This window comes from Haliotis cracherodii, unplaced genomic scaffold (assembly GCF_022045235.1).
Source record: "Haliotis cracherodii isolate W230 unplaced genomic scaffold, xgHalCrac1.p SCAF_15, whole genome shotgun sequence".
In the NCBI taxonomy this organism is placed as follows: domain Eukaryota; kingdom Metazoa; phylum Mollusca; class Gastropoda; order Lepetellida; family Haliotidae; genus Haliotis; species Haliotis cracherodii.
Window position 1 is genome coordinate 24,711,386 of NW_027266270.1, and position 6,660 is coordinate 24,718,045.

Consider the following 6,660-nt stretch of genomic DNA (forward strand, 5'->3'; position numbering starts at 1 on the left):
AACAAAGGAATCAATAGTCTGAGGGGGCGTCAATAATAGAAGTTGTCAAGTACATTTGCAGTGTTTAACAGTCTCGTATTAAACATATGCGCGATCCTCGCATTAGTTCTTATAGTGAGTTATCTTTTACGTCTCACGGTACTAAAAACGTCAACGCCAGAGAAAAATCTCAATAATATCCTTCGAAACAGATTACAGATTCCAGAGTGCAATTAAAAATAATGATGAAAATAATTTGAATGGATCACTGAAAATCAAGGAAGACTCCAGGTGTTTGCGAAAACAGTATCCAAAGCCGATCAGTGTACTATCAGCTCCGGCTTATGACGTCTACTTTTCTCACTTGTTTAGGTTCTTCAGAGTATGTACATTTTAGTCCATCCAAACAGCTTATAGCACATATTCAGAGGAGTGTTCTATATATGACACTTGCTTGACAGCCCGGTACGGGATGCTATCCTATGCTGTCACTGTGATCTTCATATGGGGTTTTCACACCTCCTTAGCAACTGGTTCTCTTAAATGAAAATTGGGTGAGTGGTTGCTGCTGCTGCTGCTGGTGGTGGTACAACAGGTCATACTTATCATTTTCGCCAACACCTGATATCATCACTGATTTTCAGTGATCCCTTGTTCATTATTTTCCCTTTAACGCCCGATGGATGCTGTTTGGGTAGATATTCAAAACACCGACGTTCACACTTCGACAATTAAATGGTATGAGTTACAAATATCAATAACGAGATGTCCGGAATAGTACGAGTTCACGGATGGGATTGTACAACTCGAGCCCGAAGATAGACACGACATTTCGTCCAGTCTGACAGTACCGTACACACCGCTATTGATACATGTAACGTATTCATCAAAAGGAGTTTACAGGTAACAAGTACATTTCTTCAGCAAGAGCAAGTATACACATGAAAACTGGATTTGACAAAAAAAATTACAAACGTTATCAAGATGGTACTAGAATGAAAATAGTAGCCGAAAAACTTAAGGTCAAATATAAAGTACAAAACACAACTGTGATATCCGTATCAAATACATCACCATCGAAAAACCATTTCTTGTTTGTTTCATGATTAGCCAACCGCCTCCGTGGTCTAGTGGTAGAGCGTTCGCCCGGAGAGCGGAAGGTCCGGGGTTCGATCCCCAGCCGCGTCATACCAAAAGACGTCAAAAGATGGTACTTGTTGTTACCCTGTCTGGCGCTCGTGATTAAGGGGCTAAAACAAGGACTGGTCGGCTCGGAATCCGTATGCTGTGCCTGAGTGGGGTATTCATGTTAAACTGCGGCATGATATCTCATTGAGCTAGCTCTATAAATCGGCATCAGCCCGGACTAATACAAGCAGCCACACACACACTCGTGCATGCACGTCGCTATATAAGTGCAATAATCTTGAACGCGACGTTATTATTAGTCACCATCAAAGATGTGTGTTTACTTTGGCCTGGCAGTTAGTGTGATAACTCAGATTCTACCATGAATTTGGAATTTACTCGATTCTGATTGGTCAATCAGAGGCTATTAAATCACAATAAACCCCCTCTGATTGAAACAGCTGGTTTGACGGCCGCATCACCGCTGAAGCTAATATTTCATAGAATAGTACTATTTTCAGTCATTGTCGGTAGGCATATTTAAATAACTATATCTACAATTACAGGTTACAAAATGCACAGATGCCGTTACTACAATATTCAAAGGATGTGTGGCAATACATTCCGTGCAGAAAAACACGACACAACAAAGGGAATGTATTTACGTTTTGGAGACAACAGAGGGCTTGAAATTTTGGCGCATTTCTATATACGACTGTGACGTCATATATTTTGCGTCATAATGGTGACATGAGATGTAGAGCAAAAGCCTTGGGATGGCCACCTCATGTTAGCTTACCAAGTTGCCGTGCTTATATGCCTGTCATATGTTCGAGTGGAGTATTACGGAGTAAACAAACTGCTTGAGTATATACAGAACCATATTTTGTTCGGTGATTCCGTAATTCAGATCGATAACCCACTCAAAACATTGAACTCAACCCATGCCGCTTCACTCAGTATATTTTCTAACACCAAAGAGTTCGCGTTTTATTGAGTCATGGTAGAATGGAGATAAACATACTGTGTTTTCAATGTAGAGCTAGGTTACCTGTAGATTTAACCGCGCTAAATTTAACATTTGAAACCTCACGCTGCGCGTTCGGTTCCAAATTCAATTTAGCGGGGTTAAATCTACAGGTAACCTAGCTCTACATTGAAAACACAGTATGTTTATCTCCTAATTGTCTCAATTGTGACGTGAAAAGGAAGAGACGTCACAGAAAACATGACTTCATCATGTCCGTACAGGCGGCCAGCTGGGACTTTAAAGGCTTTATACAAGAGGTTAGGTGAAATGGGGTCGGCATTAAGGGGCTAAAACAAGGACTGGTCGGCTCGGAGTCCGTATACTGTGTCTGAGTATGGTATTCATGTTAAACTGCGGCATGGTATCTCAGTGTGCTAGCACTATAAATCGGCATCAGTTCGGACTAGTACAAGCAGCCACACACACACACACAGACACACACACACACATACACGTGCATGCACATTGCTATATAAGTGCAACCCAATTTCACCTCACCTCACCTAGTCCATTCAAACAATGTAGGGTATTCAGTTGATGCATGCTTGACAGCATGATGCGTTCCCATGCTATCACTACGAGTTGGTTGACTGCGTGGCATTGTAACCCGGCGGGGCTGATCGTCTTCTTTCAATCGCTGTATTGTCTGGATTATTCATGAACAAACTGCTTGAGTATATACAGAACCATATTTTGTTCGGTGATTCCGTAATTCAGATCGATAACCCACTCAAAACATTGAACTCAACCCATGCCGCTTCACTCAGTATATTTTCTAACACCAAAGAGTTCGCGTTTTATTGAGTCATGGTAGAATGGAGATAAACATACTGTGTTTTCAATGTAGAGCTAGGTTACCTGTAGATTTAACCGCGCTAAATTTAACATTTGAAACCTCACGCTGCGCGTTCGGTTCCAAATTCAATTTAGCGGGGTTAAATCTACAGGTAACCTAGCTCTACATTGAAAACACAGTATGTTTATCTCCTAATTGTCTCAATTGTGACGTGAAAAGGAAGAGACGTCACAGAAAACATGACTTCATCATGTCCGTACAGGCGGCCAGCTGGGACTTTAAAGGCTTTATACAAGAGGTTAGGTGAAATGGGGTTGAACGTCGCGTCCACGATTATTGCACATAAATAGCGATGTGCATGCACGTGTGTTTGTGTGTGTGACTTGTACAAGTCCGAACTAATGCCGATTTTATAGTGCTAGCCCACTGGCGTACCATGCCGAAGGACACTGACCCCGAGCCGACCAGTCCCTGTTTTAGTCCCTTAATGTCGAGCGCCAGGAAGGGCAAATGCCATATTTTAACGTCTTTTCGTATGACGCGGCGGGGTTCAAACTCCCGGACCTTCTGCTCTCCGGGCGGACGCTCTACCACTAGGCCCACTAGTCCATGGAGGCCGCTATTAGACAATCAGATAGCTTGTTTATCTGAGGAGTAATGAGGAGTAATGATACATGAGTGATATTTAATTTATTTTGCAAATCAACATACTATGTAAAGCATTTTGAAAGACTTCCATTTGCACAGACAGCACTGTTGTCTCTGTACACACGTTAATTTAGAAACACAATAAAACACGTGATATGCACATGAGCTACCTGGTATGTTTTGAATTTATAGTCCACCATGACATATTTGAATCGACCATTCTGATTGGCCAGCCACTGGTATTTAATCCATATTAGAACATTAGTGTGGTGCTGAGCTCTGCGCTCCGAGGAAAGCTTAATTGAAAGCACATTGTTAAAACCCATCTACCAGACGGGAAATAGTGACTGATCATTAACTACATAAACGTTGCGAAATAGCCTATTGTGGGTCCTAGATTATTTATAGAAGGTTTGGAAATACTCAGAAAATTCGACAGCAATCAAGTCAGTGTATTGCGAAATTCTGTATCATCAACACAGCTTGACATTTGCCGTTTTCTATCACGTGCAGTGTGATAGCTTCCTGTCGGGAGAACATTAAGATGTCATCACTTATCACTTTCCCTGTTAATAATATTTAACGTCGCATCTGAAACAGTTCAAAAGGGAAAGTTCAGGAAAAGGAAAGTTAAAGGCCACACATGTACTGGACATCAGCCTAAAGTATCGTCAAGTCACACAAGTTCGATCGACATGTAACTTCGATCGGCCATTTTGAATGATATTTCTCGCGTTATGTAACGAGAAATTACGGTACCTGCAGCTTTGATCTTCCGACAACACCGCTTTCGTTTGCTTGGACCGGAAAATGCTTCGTGTCAAGTTACCAAACGTAAGTAATAGCTCATATTCAGCAAACAACTACTTTTTAACCCGAGATCACTAATGTAACTTGATCAGCTCAAATAAAATGTCAATTGTAATAAATGCACACGTTGTAAATCGACGACACACCTGTCATCTGCTTGTTTACGTTCATGGTGTAAATGTCACGTGATGAGACACGTGATGTGCTCGCCAAAATTTAAAACTATGGAAACAGATTAGGGTCATTTCTTATTGAAAACGTTATGCTTTTTGAGAACTTCTGTCTCTGGAGTTTTGGTGATATATAAAATAAACCTTTATTTTTACAGGTTTTGACCAATGGTGAACCAACCAGAAGAGGCCAATATAGGCAATATTTGTCTGCAGCCCTAGACAAGGCATATAATGCTGTTTTAGATGGAATGGCAATGAGGAAAGCTGCCACTACCTTTGCTGTTCCATTTGCTACACTGCATGACAGGATTAGTGGGAAGGTTTCTATTGAATGTAGTACCACTGGTAGAGAACCACTATTGTCCATGGAAGAAGAACAGGGACTTGTTTCACATATTGAAGCCATGGCAAATTTTGGGTATGGCTATACAAGGGCTGAAGTTACTACTATTGCCACAGACCTAGCAATATATGTTGGAAAGAAGTCAAAGGATGAACAACCCCTATCACTTCAGTGGTTCTATGGGTTTATGAAGCGATGGCCTGATCTGTCAGTGAAGAAGCCACGATCTCTTGAGATACAGAGAGCAAAAGCTACCTCAGAGACGATCACTCATTATTTTAATGAGCTTGGGCACATCATTGATAAGTACAACCTGAAGACATGCCCTCATCGCATTTATAATGTTGATGAAAAGGGACTCGTGGAGCATCATACCCCACCATCAGTTGTTACATCGGGTCAGAGTACTCCAGCTGCAGTCACAACATCAAGATCAAGTACTACAACTGTTATAGGTTGCGGCAATGCGTCTGGTAGTTCTATACCACCGTATTTTGTATTCAAGGGCAAGAGGATGCGGGAAGAACTCCTTTCAGGAAGTACCCCTGGAGCAGCAGGCACTGTAAGCGACTCTGGCTGGTCAAACACGGAGATTTTTCAGCACTATCTGACAGAGCATTTCCTGAAGCATGCTGTCGCCGCGTCTGCAGATAGTCCACTTCTTATTGTGTATGATGGTCATAGATCCCACGTATCTATTCCACTCATCGAATGGGCACGTCAGCATCACATTATTTTGTTTGTACTGCCTGCACACACGTCCCATGTTTTACAGCCAATGGATGTTGGCTGCTTTGGACCTTTTGCTAAAATTTACAACAACCTCCGTCATACGTATATGCGGGAAAATGACACAAGTTCAGTTGATAAACATTCTGTTTGTGAACTTGGTTGTAGAGCTTATAACCTGTCGCTGACACCTACAAATCTGCAAACCTCTTTCAGGAAATGTGGAGTCTATCCATTTGACAAGTCTACCACCGCCAATATCAACTTTGCGCCATCAACAGTTTTTAAGTCGACTAAACCTTTGCTGCATCCTGATACTGGTGTTATTGATTCATGTGTGCCAGTTGGAGACAAGGTTGCCACTTCACCTACTGAGGGCAATGATGTAGCAGGATTCTTTAAAGACAAGACGACTGTACTTTTCAAGAAAGCTGTGCCTACTAAAAAGAGAAACGTTCTGAGCGCTGTTGTCGGGGGCAAGGCCATCACCGAAGACGTCATTCTGAATAAAATTATTTCCCACCAGACTGTGAAATCGGCACCCCAAAAAAGAAAGAAAGCACCTAAACCAAGTAAATCTTTAAAAAAAACAACTACTGTCACTGCAACGAATGCAAGTACTGGAACTTCACGGTCCAACGCGCATCAGGACGATAGTTTTGATAGTGATGTGACAAGTGATGACGAACTCTGCTGCAAATGTAGCAAATTTGTACCTGATGAGGTTCGAGCTAATGTCTCACTGATCATAACAACCTGGGCACAATGTACCCACCCTACATGTCAGCAGTGGACACATTTACGTTTCTGCACGCCAGTTCGTGTTGTGCGTCAACATTCTGAGTTTTGGTGTCCCTGTCATGATGAGCCTGAAGAATAACTCCCTGCATCAACCTTGTAAATAATCTGGATATTAGTGACTTTTCATCGCTTTTTTTCAATATTAAAACACAAAATGAACGTTTGATGGACAAAAATGTCATAAAACAACTGCGGGCTGTTCTAATTCGGATTTTGACACAAG

General features: G+C 41.8%; 1 pseudogene; it reads left to right on the forward strand.

The window, feature by feature from the left end:
• The first annotated feature begins 4,391 nt into the window (after window positions 1-4,391).
• On the forward strand, window positions 4,392-6,310 carry LOC139461978 (uncharacterized; annotated as a pseudogene).
• Window positions 6,311-6,660: the final 350 nt, after the last annotated feature.